The sequence below is a fragment of the Cebus imitator genome, unplaced genomic scaffold (genome assembly GCF_001604975.1).
Source record: "Cebus imitator isolate Cc_AM_T3 unplaced genomic scaffold, Cebus_imitator-1.0 Scaffold42, whole genome shotgun sequence".
Classification (NCBI taxonomy): Eukaryota; Metazoa; Chordata; class Mammalia; order Primates; family Cebidae; genus Cebus; species Cebus imitator.
This window is the reverse complement of record NW_016107357.1, coordinates 12133262-12149291: the sequence shown is the minus strand read 5'-3', so window position 1 is coordinate 12149291 and position 16030 is coordinate 12133262. Positions and strand designations below refer to the sequence as shown.

At 44.1% G+C, this 16030-nt stretch overlaps 1 pseudogene; it reads left to right on the top strand.

Moving 5' to 3' along the window:
* Window positions 1-13893: 13893 nt before the first annotated feature.
* On the top strand, window positions 13894-14375 carry LOC108302616 (annotated as a pseudogene).
* Window positions 14376-16030: the final 1655 nt, after the last annotated feature.

Sequence of the window (16030 nt, the reverse complement as noted above, 5' to 3'; positions counted from 1 at the left end):
AGATGGATCTGGAGAGGTCACAACATTCAGTAGGTTAACACCTGGCACCCCCGGGAACGCCAAGCAAAACTGTTCCAGGGTGTGAGCACGCTGTCCTTGAGGACATTAGGGATTTAGGAGGCCCATGTAGACCCCCGGCAGCCCTCTGGAAACGATACGTGCTAGGCTGTGGCTTGTGGACTCCCTTTAAACTTACCAAAGAGTAATCTGTGCTGGCAGAATTGGCAGAAAAAGCCCTGGATGCAGAGTAAGAAGCCCTGCTTCACAGGACACTGGCTTTGTACACAGCATATATCCCTGAACCTCAGTATCCTCATCTTTAGAATGAGGTAGATTACATCCACACTCATCTGGTTGTTGTGGGGATCAGATGAGGTGTAGGATTAAAAAGACTCTGCAAGTCTAAAATTCTATAAAAAATTTTAGGCATTTCTTGTTATGGTAAAATATACATAAAAAATTTACCATTTTAACCATTTTTAAGTATACACTTCAGTGGCATGAAGTACATTCTCAGTGCTGTGCTACCATCGTCACCATCCATGTACAGAACTCTTCCATTTTCCCAAACTGAAACCCCATACCCATTAAGCACTGACTCGTCATCACCCACCTCACCCCTGGAAGCTGCCATTCTGCTCTCCATCTCAATGAATCCGACTACTCTAGCCACCTCGTATAAATGGAATCTCATGGCATTTTCCCTTTTGTGACTGTCTTATTTCACTCAGCATAATATCATCAAGTGCCATCTACATTGGAGCCTGTGTCAGAATTTTCTTCCTTTTTGAGGCTGAATAATATTCCATTATATAGATATACCACATTTAGTTTATCCATTTATTTTGTTGATGAACACTTGGGTTATTTCTACCTTTTGGCTACCTTTTTTTTTTTTTTCCGACACAGAGTCTCACTCTTGTCACCCAGGCTGGAATGCAATGACGCTATCTCAGCTCACTGCAATCCCTGCCTCCTGGGTTCGAGCGATTCTTCTGCCTTGGCCTCCCGAGTAACTGGGATTACAAGCGTGGGCCACCACACCCAGGTAATAATTTTTTATATTTTCTGCAGAGACAGTGTTTTACCATGTTGGCCAGGCTGGTCTCGAACTCCTGACCTCAAGTGATCTGCCTGCGTCAGCCTCCCAAAGTGCTGGAATTACAGGTGGAGCCACCACGCCTGGCTCCTTTTGGCTACTTTGAGTAATGCTGCTATGAACATGGTGTAGAAGCATCTGTTTGAGACACTGCTTTCCATTTTGAGGGGGTACATCCTTAGAAGAGGAACTGATGGGTCAGATGGTAATTCTGTTTAACCTTTTGAGAAACTGCCATACTCTTTTTCCACAGCAGCTGCACCATTTTACATTTCCACCAAGAATGTGCCAGAGTTCCAGTTCCTCCACATCCTCACCAATACTTGTTTTCTGTATTTTTGTTTTGTGTTTTTAAATTTAATTTTAATTTTTGTGGGTACATAGTAGGTGTATTTGTTATTTTCTGTGTTTTGGAGAAGGGGGTGGGTGTTACTCTGTCTCACAGGCTGGAGTGCAGTGGCTTGATCATAACTCACTGCCACCTCCAACTCCTGAGCTGAAGCAATCCTCCCACCTCAGCCTCCCAAGTAGCTGGGATTACAGGTGTATGCCACCATGTCAGCTCATTTTTATTTTTATTTATAGAGACAGGGTATCACTATGTTGCTCAGGTTGGTCTAGAACCAATCTTCCTGCCTCGGCCTCCCAAAGCACTGGGATTGCAGGCATGAACCACCATGCCCAGGCTTTGTTTTTTGTATTTTTTGATGGTAGCCATCCTAATGGATCTAAAGTGATATTTCATTGTAGGTTTGATTTGCGTTTCCCTAACGACAAATGATGTTGAGCATCTTTTCTTGTGCTCATTGGCCATTTACAGGTCTTATTTAAGGAAATGTTTATTCGAGTCCATTGCCCAAGTTGGAATTGGGTTGTCTGACTTTTTGTTGTTGATTTCAGGCATTTTCTAATTCAATAATGTTTAGCTAGGAGCTACTATATGCAATAATCTAGCTAGGTCCTCGGGAAACATAAAGACGCGTGAGTGAGATCCTGCCTTCTGGCATGTTACACTGTTTACACTGTGTATTGAAATGTGTGGGGCTACTCATGCAGGACAGAGGGTGCAGAGGAAATAAGGTGCCCACAGCTGCCTGTCTCCTGGCAAGGTGAAGCTTGGCTCGGTCATAAGGGTGAGTGAGATTTCAACAGATAGAGATGGCGGCGGGCGTGGTGGCTCATGCCTGTAATCCCAGCACTTTGGGAGACTAAGGCGGGCAGATCACCTGAGGTCAGGAGTTCGAGACCAGCCTGGCCAACATAGTGAAACCCCATCTCTACTAAAAAAAAATACAAAAATTAGCTAGGTGTGGAGGCACATGCCTGTAGTCCCAGCTACTTGGGAGGCTGAGGGAGGAGAATCTCTTCAACCTGGGAGATGGAGGTTGCAGTGAGCCAAGATCCCACCACTGCACTCCAGCATGGGTGGCAGAGCGAGATTCTGTCTCAAAAAGAAGAGATGGGTAGGGGAATAGGTCTAGAGAACACATGAGCAGAGGAACAATTTGGAGCAGATTTGACTCTGTTATGCAGTAGATGGAATGTTGAGGCATTCAACTCAAACTAACTTAAGCAAAATGGAGAACTTATTAACTCATATAATTTAAAAGCCCAGAAATAATGGCCTCAGATACTGAGGGACACAAAAGAAGTCATCAGGACTCTGTGTTTCTCTCCATATCTTGGGAAGCCTCGCTTTGAATCCAGGCCTCACATTCAAGGAATTGTGCAATCCTCCATTGTCCCTCTCAGGAACTCTGATCAGCTGCACTCGGATCTAGGCCATTGCTCTATCAGTCACTGAGCCCCCAGGCTGGGGCTGGGGGTTGGATGGAGAGTCCTGGCTCACGTGACTGTGGAAGGGGTAATCAAGTCATCCCCACCTGAGAAAATTCCTCACTTTATTGTCAGAAGGAGAAGGAGGAAAGCTCGGGAGGAGAAAGCAGCCAGTGTTCATTGCAGACTAGCCCGCTGGGGTGGCTCAGATTGTACAGGGAAGAATAAGGGAGGAAGTCGGAGAAATCTGCCCTTTTCCAGTTGTCAGTAATGCCCAGACCATGCCCCAGTTTCCCCTTGAGACCTATCTGTCCTATGCCTGTCTGTGCTCCTGATACACACATATATGTGCATGCACACACACGTGAATGCACACCCTTGTGGGCCCTGTAGCCAGCTTTGCACTGTGGTCCTGCATTTCTGGGGCTCCAGGCTATGCCAGTAGTTTGTTTTCAGTTCATCCCACCAGTGTGCTTGCCTATCATCTCCTCCACATCATACAAGAGAAACCCAGAACAATATTTGCCAGAATGCCCCTACACATAGGATTCTGATTAGAATTTTTCATTAAGAGGTACTGATGAGTGGCCGGGTGCGGTGGCTCACACCTTTAATCCTAGCACTTTGGGAGGCAGAGGCAGGTGGATTGCTTGAGCTGAGAGGTTCGAGACCAGCCTGGCCAACATGACAAAACCCCACCTCTATAAAAAAAAAAAAAAAAAAATAGCCGGGTGTGGTGGCACGTGCTTGTAGGCCCAGAGACTTGTGGGGCGAGGTGGGAGGATTGCTTAAACCTGGGAGGTTGAGGCTGCAGTGAGCCAAGATCATGCCACTGAATTCCAACCTGGGTGACAAAGTGAGACCATGTCTCGAAAAAAAAAAAAAGAGGTAACTCATGAGACTTAGCAGACAGATGAGAGGCTTAGCAGACAGACAGATGCCTTATTGTCTGGAGGCATTTATAGGCGGATGTGAAGGTCACAGCAATTTCTGGGCATGCTGCTGTGGACCACCCAGTCTGAGGGTACTGGCAGCTGAGAGAGCTGATGACCACTGCTGAGAATCACTCATCTGTGCTGTAGGCTGTTACAGACTGGGAGCTGCCAGGCAGTTCTTGATCACTGCAGCAGCTCCTCAGGGAACGTCCTGAGAATCACCCTGTTGCAAGCTGAGATAATTGGGGAGAGTAAAGCTGAAGTTCTTGAGATTCACGATGGTTTTAGGGTGAGTTCTTGAGGGTCACTGGCTTGGCTGTGCAGGCTGGGATGATTGGCAGCTGATTATCCTGCCTTCACTCTTTTCTGTACTTGTGCGGCTCTCCTATTGCACGTGATAAAACCTTCACCCTTGCATACGTGGAATGGCTTCTGTTTCCCTGACCAAATCTCAATGGACAAGATGGCCTATTTCAAATGGACCAGGGGCGCACCGCTGACCCTAGGAGAGCCAATTCATTGACTGCTAGGCTGAGCCAAGTGCAATGTTGTTTCATGAAAATTTGCAATTGGAACAAAGAGATTTCTAGCAATTGGCGGTAGCAGAAGCAAGAGAACATGTAGAAGACTGAAAGAGGTGTTTTCTTCTAAAAGCAAAGAAAGTGAGACTGTGGAGAGAAAAATCAAACAGATACTCAGAGAGAAGCAGAGAAAAGGAACCAAAAACTTCCAAAAAGAAACAGATGAACTTTCCCTGGCTTTCCAGGTCCTGGTTCCAGACCCATGGGAAGTCCAACTTCTTGTACATGGTTCCATGGATATTCCTGCATCCTTCCACTCCACTCCTTTCTTTTTGTTTAAGCTAATTTGAGTGCATTTCCATTACCTCCTACCAAGAGCTATGACTAAACTAGAGGAGATCTGGGCTTCTTCCTTTTGCTCCTGAATCGACACAGTCCCTGGCATGTAAGCATGTTAAGATCATATCCATTCATTATTTAATTGAAATCCAACCTCACTCTATTCCAGGTCTAAAAGCACAACTACAGGAATAATTGATCTCTGAGAAGTAGCCTGTGAGATAAACACCTGTTGCCAAATCTTTAAATAAACAAAAGGACTTACTCTCATCGATAAAAAGTCCTCAGCCATGTAACGCAGCCACACACTCATGGGAGAAAGCCAAGAGGCTGAGGCCAGAAATAACCTGGACTGGCACCCAGCACTTGTCGTAAATAATGTCTGTGTCAAGCATGGTGCAAAACTTCTAAAACTACCAGCACTAAGGTGGAAACTGGGGTCCATCCTTTTGTTCTCATGGCCTCGGGGTGGTTTGTGATTTTCTCTTTCAAGCAGAGGCAAGCTGCTTGCAGAGGTTACTAGTTTGTGGTCCACACAATTTCTCCTAAGGAAGGAACCCACCCTCACGCTGACTTCCCACGGAGCTGCATCTTTTGTGTGGCAACTCTTTGCAAGCTATGAACTGCCTTTCCATGGAACACATGACTTACTGAGCTCAGCTGAAGATCAGGCTTAGGATTCCCCAGCATAGCCTTAGAAGGATGTCTTTAAATAGTATACCTTATTTGAGTAGATAGTGTTTTTGTTCTGGAGGGCTTTATTTTTTTGGTAGGCATGTCTTCATAGTTAGCAAGTTCCATAATTGATTTTATTAGTTACCTTTCATCTACCAGTGACGTTGGGAGGGAGGGTCAGTCCTTCTTTCTTCCCATGGAGAGAAAAAAATAGAGACCCCACCTCCCTTCCTCACTAAAGAGGTTCAATTACTTACTCAGAGTATATAATGAGTTAGTGGCAGTGCCACATACTCTGGGAGAAAGCCACTGGGCCACTTATGTTTCATGTGTACATAATGACAAGTCCTGGCCTTGACCAGCTTTTTATTAAAAGCTAAGCCAATGAAACCTTTTATTTTGGGTGAATCATTAATGAAGTGCAGAGCTGAATCTATAGGCATTTATTAATTTTTGTAATAAATAATATTTGAGTGCCTACCATGTGCTAAGCACTGCAGATATTGCAATAACAACAAAATATTTCCTGTCCCGTGGAGCTTAGAGTCCAATGGGAGAAGTCGATTTTAAATAAATCATCATACCAACACATATATATGTCACAGGGTTGCAAATTTATCCACACTGTACTCAGCCATGGGAAGAAAAAGAGGACCCATGTTTCCCAAACCTCATCTAAGCTTTCTCAAAGCCACCTGCCAGCTTTCCTAGAGGAAATTTTAAAATTCATGTCAATCTGTCCAATGCAATCTAATCCAGCCCTTCAAATTCAGTTGCTTTTGGAAGAATCCATTTTTCAGGTTTCCTTGTCTTCTATCGATTTCTTTCCAAAATGGCCTGTGGCTGTGTAGGAGGCTTATATGACCATGTAGTGTGGCAAAAAGGGGCCAGACGGGCACCGGTCCCCGAGTGCCGCTGGTTTGGGTGGGATTCTTGAGGTTAGTAGGATTAGCGAGGTTAGTAGTGGTGTTGCTATCAGGAGCTGATGTCTGGGATGGGGTGATACAGATTGTGCATCTCTTGGCCTGGACATCTCTTGGCCTCCCCACCAGTTTGGCCTAACCTGACGCCTGCTCTGGCTGCAGAACGTCATTTCTGTCCCTGGCTTGATGGGCCTCAGTCTCCACATTGACCTTTGGTTCTGGCCAGCTCCCTGTACAATCTCAGAAACTGCCATCTCCCCGTCACAGGAGACAATGGGGACTTGTGAGCCCGTTCCATGGCACAGAGGGCCCTGAATGGCACAGGAGGCCCCATGGATGATCACTTTGTCAGACTCTGCAGTTGCCCCAAGTTCAGCAAAGGGGTCCTAGTTCATTCAGAGTCCCAGGCTGGAAACCAGGCAAATCTCCCCATGCTGTCTGCTTCCTTCTGTGGAATCTTCTTCTCCTCTCTTGGACTCAGCCCAGGAGGCCACAACACAGGCATCTCTGCAAGTTTCTGTCGCCTCTGTCCTCCTCCTAACTCCCACAGACACTGGAGTATAAACACTGATTTATCACATTTTCCTTTCTATTGGGTCAAGACGCCTCCATGTTATATTCTTTTCCTTTTATTTATTTTTAATTAATTAATTAATTAATTTTGAGAATGGCCCAGGCTGGAATGCAGTGGTGTTATCATGGCTCTCTGCAGCTCCAGGCTCAACAGATCCTCCTACCTCATCCTCCCAAGTATCAGGGACCACAGACAGACACCATCACGACTAGCTATTTTTAAAATTTTTTTGTAGAGGCAAGGTCTGCCTCTGTTTGCCAGGCTGGTCTTGAACTTCTGGGCTCAAGTGATCTCCCACTTTGGCCTTCCAAAGTTCTGGGATTACAGGTTCAAGCCACCATCCCCAGCCCCTCCTCGTTTTCAAGTAGTACCTGCCCTCTCACTTTGATTGGAAACAGAGTGGAAGGCAGCAAGTATAGAAAAACTGCTTACCAATGAGGAAACCTAAGTCAGGAGACATTTCAAGGGCATTAAACCCGTTACTTCTAACTCAAACTTGTGATAAAAGACATAAAGAAGAAATTGGGGACATTATGATAAGAGGAAAATGTAGCCTAGATGATGAAGAAAAAAATTTTTAAGTAAATAATGTTTAAGATCAGTTTTTAGGTCGGGTACAGTGGCTCACATCTATAATCCCAGCACTTTGGGAGGCCAAGGAAGGCAGATCATCTGAGGTCGGGAGTTCGAGACCAGCCTGACTAATATAAAGAAACCCTATCTCTACTAAAAAAATACAAAATTAGCCAGGCGTGGTGATGCATGCCTGTAATCCCAGCTACTTGGGAGGCTGAGGCAGAAGAATCACTTGAACCTGGGAGGCGGAGGTTGCAGTGAGCCGAGATCGCACCACTGCACTCCAACCTGGACAACAAGAGCAAAACTCCGTCTCAATTAAAGAAAAAAAAAAGATCAGTTTTTATAATGCTGGGGGAGGGTGTGGGGAGGTGCTGGTTGCTGTAACAGGGTAAACTAAGGGATGCTGGTGCGGGATTCCTGCTTTGTAGCTTGACCATGATGGTGGTCACATGAATCTATTCATATGATAAAATTATGTAAAACTAAATCCACACACACACACACCCAGTACATGTAAAGTTGTTGGAACCTGAATGTCATAAATGGCATACATACCAGTTTGCGGTTGTCACACTGCACTGTAGCTATACACGGTGTTATCGCTGGTAGGAGCTGGGAAAACGGTGCGCGAGAACTCTCCATGTTTCTTCTTACGACTGCAGGTGAATCTAGAGTCACCTCAAAACTAAAAGTTTGTCTAAAAAGAAAACAATGGACCTGGTGCAGTGGCTCACACCTGTAATCTCAGCACTTTGGGAGGCCGAGGCGGGTAGATCTCTTGGGGTCAGGAGTTCAAGACCAGCCTGGCCAACATGGCGAAACTCCGTCTCTACTAAAAACACAAACATAGCTGAGCATGGTGGTGCGTGCCTGTAATTCCAGCTATTCTGGAGGCTGAGGCAAGAGAATCACTTGAACCTGGGAGGCAGAGGTTGCAGTGAGCTGAGATCGAGCCACTATGCTCCAGTCTGGGAGACAGAGCGAGGCTCTATCTCAAAAAAAAAAAAAAAAAGAAAGAAAACAATGACCAAGTGTTAGCCATGTGAAGAACGTTCCCAGTGAAGGAATCCCATTGCGAAGGCCTGGAGGGGGAAGGGCTCAACAAATTGAAGGAGGGAAAAGAGCGGGGCCAGAGCACAGGAGCAAGGGGGACCGTGCCAGTGAGGAGGCTTTGGCGGAAGGAAAGTCAAAGGCGTTAGGGCCCTCCCAGCTCTTTTAGATTTTGTCTTAAGTGCAAGGGAAGGGCTGGAAGAAGGACAGCGATGCAATCAGATCTGTCTTTTAAAACCATCTCTGACTGTGTGGAGAATGGCTGGGGAGTGGGCGGGAGGGGAGACGGGAGGCTCCTGCAGAGGTCCAGGTGAGCGGGGAGGCTGACCACACTATGCTGGTTGCAAGTGATTTGGAAAGTTACGGGCAATATTTAGAGGTATTTTGCAGGTAGAATTTGCACAATTTAGTAATGAAATGTATAATAAAGGGTGAAGAAAAGGGGTGTGTCACAGATGCTGCATGTTTCTGAAATGAACAATTGAGTGGATGGAGGTGCTTTATTTTCTCAAGTGGGGAAGAACGAAGGAGAAACATACTTGCATGGACATCAAGATGGGTTTACTCATGTCCCATTGCCACATTGTCCTAAATCCATAGTTTTTAAATATATTTGATATTTATTGGACAGGTTCTCCCAACCTCATTTTTCTTTTTCATACTTTAGCTGCTTTTCATGCCTGTTTGTTTTTCCATATGCCCACACTCGGCCTTACCTAGTTCAAAAAAAAATTCATATTGGGCCGGGCGCGGGGCTCAAGCCTGTAATCCCAGCACTTTGGGAGACCAAGGCGGGTGGATCACGAGGTCAAGAGATCGAGACCATCCTGGTCAACACGGTGAAACCCCGTCTCTACTAAAAATACAAAAAATTAGCTGGGCATGGTGGTGCGTGCCTGTAATCCCAGCTACTCAGGAGGCTGAGGCAGGAGAATTGCCTGAACCCGGGAGGCGGAGGTTGCAGTGAGTCGAGATGGCACCATTGCACTCCAGCCTGGGTAACATGAGTGAAACTCTGTCCCAAAAAAAAAAAAAAAATTCATGTTGGTGTTTTTACTCAGATCACAGTAAATATGTAAATTAACTTAGAATAATTGACATTTTTATAAGGTTGACTTCCTCTTCAAGAACATATTTTACCTTTCCCTAAGTTCAAGTCTTCTTTGAGGAGCCTGCCATGGCATTTTTCCTTTTTCTATTTCTCATACATTTCCTATTAAGCTCATTTCTAGTAAGTTCACCCTTCATTGCTGCTGTAAATGTGGTCTTTCCTTCCATCGTCTATTCTAAGTGGATAGTATTTGTACATTTGAAAACTGTTGGTTTATTTAATTTAAGTTAAATTTATTTAATTTAAGTAGACAGGGTTTTGATATGTTGCCCAGGCTGGCCTGGTACCCCTGGGCTTGAGGAATCCTCCTGCCCCAGCTTCCCTAGAAAGAGGGAGCATAGCGGTGTGCCACCAGGCCTGGTGATTTATTTTTGCAGTTTCGTATTGACCTTACTAGTTTATGTTATTAAACTAATTTTGGGATTTTTTTTGAGGTTTCCTAGGTATACAAGATTATTTGCAAGTAATGATGATTTTACCTTCTCCATTCTCTCTTTTTTTTTTTTTTTTTTGATGAAGTTTCGTTCTTGTTACCCAGGCTGGAGTGCAATGGCACGATCTCGGCTCACTGCAACCTCTGCCTCCCAGGTTCAGGCAATTCTCCTGCTTCAGCCTCCTGAGTAGCTGGGATTACAGGCACGCGCCACCATGCCCAGCTAATTTTTTGTCTTTTTTTTAGTAGAGATGGGGTTTCACCATGTTGACCAGGATGGTCTCGATCTCTTGACCTCATGATCCACCCGCCTCGGCCTCCCAAAGTGTTGGGATTACAGGCGTGAGCCACCGTGCCCGGCCCTCCATTCTCATTTTTATGCCTCTTTTTCCCCCTGCTAGTCTCTCAGCCTTGCTTACATCTTTAAATCATAATGATGGTAATGGATATTTTTGTCTTGTCCTGACTTTAATGGGACTTTCTTGGGAGGGAGGTTTCATAAACATTGTGGTACACTGGGTGAGGTAAAGACGCTTTTTAATCACGCTAATGAATTGCCTTGTAATCATTCATCTATTCAGAATAGTTATCAAGAATGGATGCTTATGAAAATGGATTGTCTTTGAAGATAATCATACTATTTTTCTTTCTTGGGAATTGCTTTAATACTGAGTTTCTTTATTGACCTATTCTTGTATTCTCAAAATAAACGCCACTTGGTGAAAAGATTACCCTTTCAACCTTTGCTGGATTTGGTTTGTTAATGTTTTATTTAGGATATTGGCATCAATATTTATAAGTAAATTTGATCTGTAGTTTTCTTTTTTGGGCTTCTGTTGTTAGGATTGATTTGCTAGTTTGCTATAAAGAGTTTAAAAGATTTTTTTCCTTTTCTACACACTGGAACACTTGAAAAGGCATTGTAGCCATCCATTCCTGAGAAGTTTGGTGCAATTCCCCTGTGAAAACTTTGAGCCTGATTCTTTTGGGGGTTAGAATAAAAGGTCAGTGATAGTGAGGAAGCAGATCTTGGACATATTCCTCTATTTCTTCTATAGGGATTGATCTGTGTAGATTTCCTTTCTATCCTAAAGTCAGTTTTGTAAATTTTTGCTTTCCTGAAAAATAATTTTCTCCATCTAGAAACTGATACTTATTTATATACAAATAAGAAATGCTGTCTCTATTGTAAGGTAATCCCACTGTACAGTACCTGTAATACACAAAAGCAGTCTAGTGCTGTTTGAGGGTGAATTTAGATTAGTTAAAAATGGACATTACAAACTGGAGAGACCCACCTTTGCTACAGAGTGTTTTTCATTGTCGTGAAGAATGTTCTGGGTAAATCTCACAATGTTTGTTCTTCTTCTGCTCCTTGAACTCCGGACCTCAGGTGATCCACCTGCCTTGGCCTCCCAAAGTTCTGGGATTACAGGCGTGAGCCACCATGCCTGACCTCTTCTTCTACTCCTGCCAGAGACATGAGGGGATCTTTCTTGAATCCTCACCGTGAGAACCTGGTGGGGTTTCTGGAGATGAAATCTATGAAAATGTAGGTCCCCACCTCAAGACCGCAGGACCCGGGAGTTTGTCACGTTCAGGCTAGTTCACTGCAGCATTTGTTGAAATCATCATGGACATGTTCCTAAGAGGTGATGGCTTCATTGCTTTCTGCTCCAGGTGAGCAGGTTTCGTTGTGACTCTCTGGGCTTGCCTGTCTCTCCAGATTTGAGGGTGGCAGTTTGCCCTGCAAACTTAGTTCTCCGATGTGTCCGAGAAAGGTCATGAAGTGACAGTTTGTTTAGGTTCTTCTTGTTCTAAGGATGGGAGTAATGACCTCCAAGCCCTTTACTTGTCAGAGCTGCAATTGTAAGTTAATTATCTCGTATGTAATATCTTATTTTTCTCTCAGCTTTCAAGATTTTCTTTTTATCACTGGCATTCTGTAGCGTGAATGAATGTTCTAAACCAGGGTGTAATTTGCTTTTCTTTTCCTTTTTTTTTCTTTTTGAGATGGAGTCTTGCATTGTCGCCGGAGCTGGAGTGCAGTGGTGTGATCTCGGCTCACTGCAGCCTCTGCCTCCTGGGTTCAAGCTATTCTCCTGCCTCAGCCTCCTGAGTAGCTGGGATTACAAGTGCCCACCATCACACCCAGCTAATTTTTGTATTTTTAGTAGAGATGGGGTTTTACCGTGTTGGCCAGGCTGGTCTCAAACTCTTGACCTTGTGATTCGCCCTCCTCGGCCTCCCAAAGTGCTGGGATTATAGGCGTGAGCCACGGTGCCTGGCCCAGGGTGTGATTTTCTTTGAATATCTCCAACGTGGGGTTTTTTGAGCTTTACCAGATATACTCATATTTACCAGATATGGGGAGTTTTATGTCTTTTTTCATAAAGAATGAAATATGAAGACTATTCTCTCTCTCTTTCTCTCTCTCTCTCCTCCTTCCATTAAACCTTATGTTGGACTGCTTGATATTGTTTTATAAGCCTCTGAGGGTCCACTTATTTTCCTTCACTTGTTTTTCTTTCTATTCTTCAGGTTGGATAATTTCTATCTATCTTCTTCCAAGTTTACTGATTCTTTATTCTGTCATCTTCCATCTGCTGTTGTGCCTATCTAGTAAACATTTTTTTTTGTTTCAGTTGTACTTGTCAGCTCTGGAGTTTTTATTTGGTTCTTATTTATAATTTTCCATTGAGATTGCTATTTGTTCGCTCCTCAGCATCATGCTTTTTAAATTCTCTAAGCATGATTATAACAGCTGCTTTAAAATCTTTACCAGCTAACCTAACATCTGAGATCATTTTCAGTAAGTTTCTATAAACTTCCTTTTATCCTGAATATGGACCACTCCTTCTTGTTTCTTTGCATGTCTGGCAATTTTTTGTTTGAAACTTGGTATTGTAGGTGATGTGTTGTAGTGACTCTGTAAAGTGTTATATTCTTCTGGAGAGTGTTGGACTTTTTTCTGTTAAGCCATTAACTTGCTTGCCTGCATTCTAATTGTAAACCCTGTCTCCCTTGTAGAGTGCAGCAGCTGACATTTCTGCCCAGTTTTCTTTCTCTTCCAGCTGCCGCATTTATAGCCTTGTCTCTGAGCCTGTTTTCCATCTGTGCAGTTAAACAGTCAGTCAAAAGGCTGAGAGGAGTTTACATTGAAATATTGGGATGTTCTCTCTGAGGTTTCCTTGCTTCCAGCTGCTCTCCAGCCCCAGCTCTGTTTTCTGGCACCACAGGCCATTATGGCTTCAGCTTTACGCCCCCTGAGCTGTGCATTGGTTGGGAATGCACAGTTAAAAGAGCAGCACATTTGCATATCTCACCTGTCTTAGGCATTCAAGAACACTTTCCTCTCTCACATCTGCCTGCTAGTTCTTTGAGTCTCTTGGGCTCTCTCTTACATATGCATAGTTTAGCAGTCAGCCAAAGGTTTGGGCAGAATTTATGCTCATATTTAGGTGCTCACTCCTTCTGGAACTCTCCTGATTTCTAGATTCCACTCCTAAATCTCCTCCTGTTTTGCCAGCCCTAACCTCTGTTTTCTGACACCTTTAAGTAGAAAGGCTGTGATTTTCTGCAGCAGGATTTGGGGTTGGGAATGGAAAAAATTTGCAGGGGAAATATAGCATACACTTGCAATTCTTACTCCTGTAATCATCTCTCAAGAGTAAACTACTCTGCAGTTTCTGTTTGGGTCATTTTCCAATGCCTTCAGATGGTTTAAAATTTTTTTTTACAGAGTTTTATTTAAATTTTTTTGTTGGACGTTTGCTGAGAAATGTCATCCCACTTGTGTTAGACCATTCTTGTGCTACTATAAAGAAATGCTTGGCTTTGCAGATGCTGTTTCTGCCGGGAGCCCCATACTACCAGCCATGGTCAACCCCACCATGTTCTTTGGCATCACTGCGACAGCGAACCCTTGGGCTGCGTCTCCTTCGAGCTGTTTGCAGAGAAGTTTCCAAAGACAGCAGAAACCTTTCATGCTGTTAGCGCTTAAGAGAAATGATATGGTTTTAAGGATCCCTGCTTTCACAGAATTATTCCAGGGCTTATGTGTCAGGGTGGTGACTTCACACATCATAAGGACATTGGTGGCAAGTCCATCTATGGGAAGAAATTTGATGACGAGAACATCATCCTAAAGCATATAGGTCCTGGCGTCTTGTCCATGGCAAATGCCAGACCCAACACAAATGGTTGCCAGTTTTTCTCCTACACTGCCAAGACTGAGTGGCTGGATGGCAAGCACATGGTCTTGGGCAAGGTGAAAGAAGGCGTGGATATTGTGGCGGCCATGGAGTGCTTTGGGTCCAGGAATGGCAGGACCAGCAAGGAGATCACCAACCACTACTGAGAACCAGCTCAGTCAGGAGACTGCCACCCAGGACAGGCTGAAGGTATTACGCAGCAATGAGAGGCAGCGATCCATGTAGCTAACAGACTAGATCTACTCTGGGGACCAACGGCCTGAGAGCCTGCGGGGCTTGCAGCTCTCCAGGACTGAGGGCCCTGAGCAGAGAGATTCATCCATGCATTTATTTGCTCTTTGACAGGTGATTCTTATTAATACACAGATGTTTAATTATACTCTTATTAATACACAGGTGTTTTACATATACACATAGCTCAGGGATCTACCAAGTAGGCAGCTGTAACCTGCCTACCACTAATTACAAACTACAAGGTATCCTCCACAAAGGAGCCAGGGGAGCAGAGTAAACAATGTTTCTCAACAAACAACTCGAATAAGTTGGATTCGTGTTTTATCTTAACCACCAGACCATTCCTTCTGTGGCTAAGGAGGATACCCTCCACTGCATTTGCTCACAGTATTCTATAATCTTTGTGTTCTCAGCAGTTCCCTTCCATGCCTAGCTGGATTGTAGAGTTCAGTTTATGATTATGAAATAAAAACTCAATGACAATAAAAATAATAATAAAAAGAAATCCCTGAGACCAGGTAATTTGTAAAGAAAGAGGTTTAATGGGCTCACACGTCTGTAGGTTACACAAGCATGGCTGCCTCTGGTGAGGGCCTCAGGAAGCTTCAAGTCATGGCGGAAGGCAAAGAGAGAGCAGGGAGTCACATGGCAAGAGCAGGAGCAAGACAGAGAGGGGAGAGGAGGCGCCACGCTGTTCTAAACCAGCAGATCTTCCGGGACCTCAGAGTGGGACCTCACTCGCAGAAGTCCCCAGAGGTTTTTGTTTTGTTCTGTTTGCTGCTGCTTTCAATTAATTCCCCCTGCCACTTTTTTTCTTATAGTGAAAGAGAAAAAAAATACAAATCCCATGGTTTCCATTTTGAATACTCCTCTTTGAATGAAGTGAGTCCTTCCTGGACTCGTCACTTGCAGGAGGAAACTCTCTCATCCGGTACAGCCAGGGAAATTTTTCTCATCCTACAAGATTGCGTATCTCATCCTACAAGATTCTGTATCTCATCCTACAAGATTGTGAATGATTTCTTTAATAATTACTTTTCCTTCAACAACTGAGATAGTTACTGAGGATCAGTAACTATCTCAGTTACTGAGTCTTTCTCCCCCATCCTGCCACATTGACAAAATGTTCCTTAGAGACTCGGGTTGTTGTATGATGGCTTATTCAGCCTCTACTTCCTCTGCTTTACTTTGGAATCAAACTGAGTCCACAGGAGGTTTTGTTTTTGTTTTCTTACCACCGGTTTGCATCCACTGTTTCATTTTGTTTGGCCTTTGCAGGTTTCCTCTTAAAAATCTGCATCTTCTGCATCTGCTTGCACTTCAACTTGACCTTCATTGTTAGACTGCCTTTCCTGCTGTCCTGTGATTTGGGGTTTCTACTATTCCCTAGTTTTGTCAAGGATGGTGTTGGCATGTCTGTTTCTTGTTCTCCTTGTTATTTTTGTTTGGCTTCTGAGAGGAACAGGAGGAAACACTGAACTGGCTATACCATGTAAAGCCAGAAATAATCGCTAGGGTTTTACTTTTAATTACATATATATATATATATAAATATATATATATATAA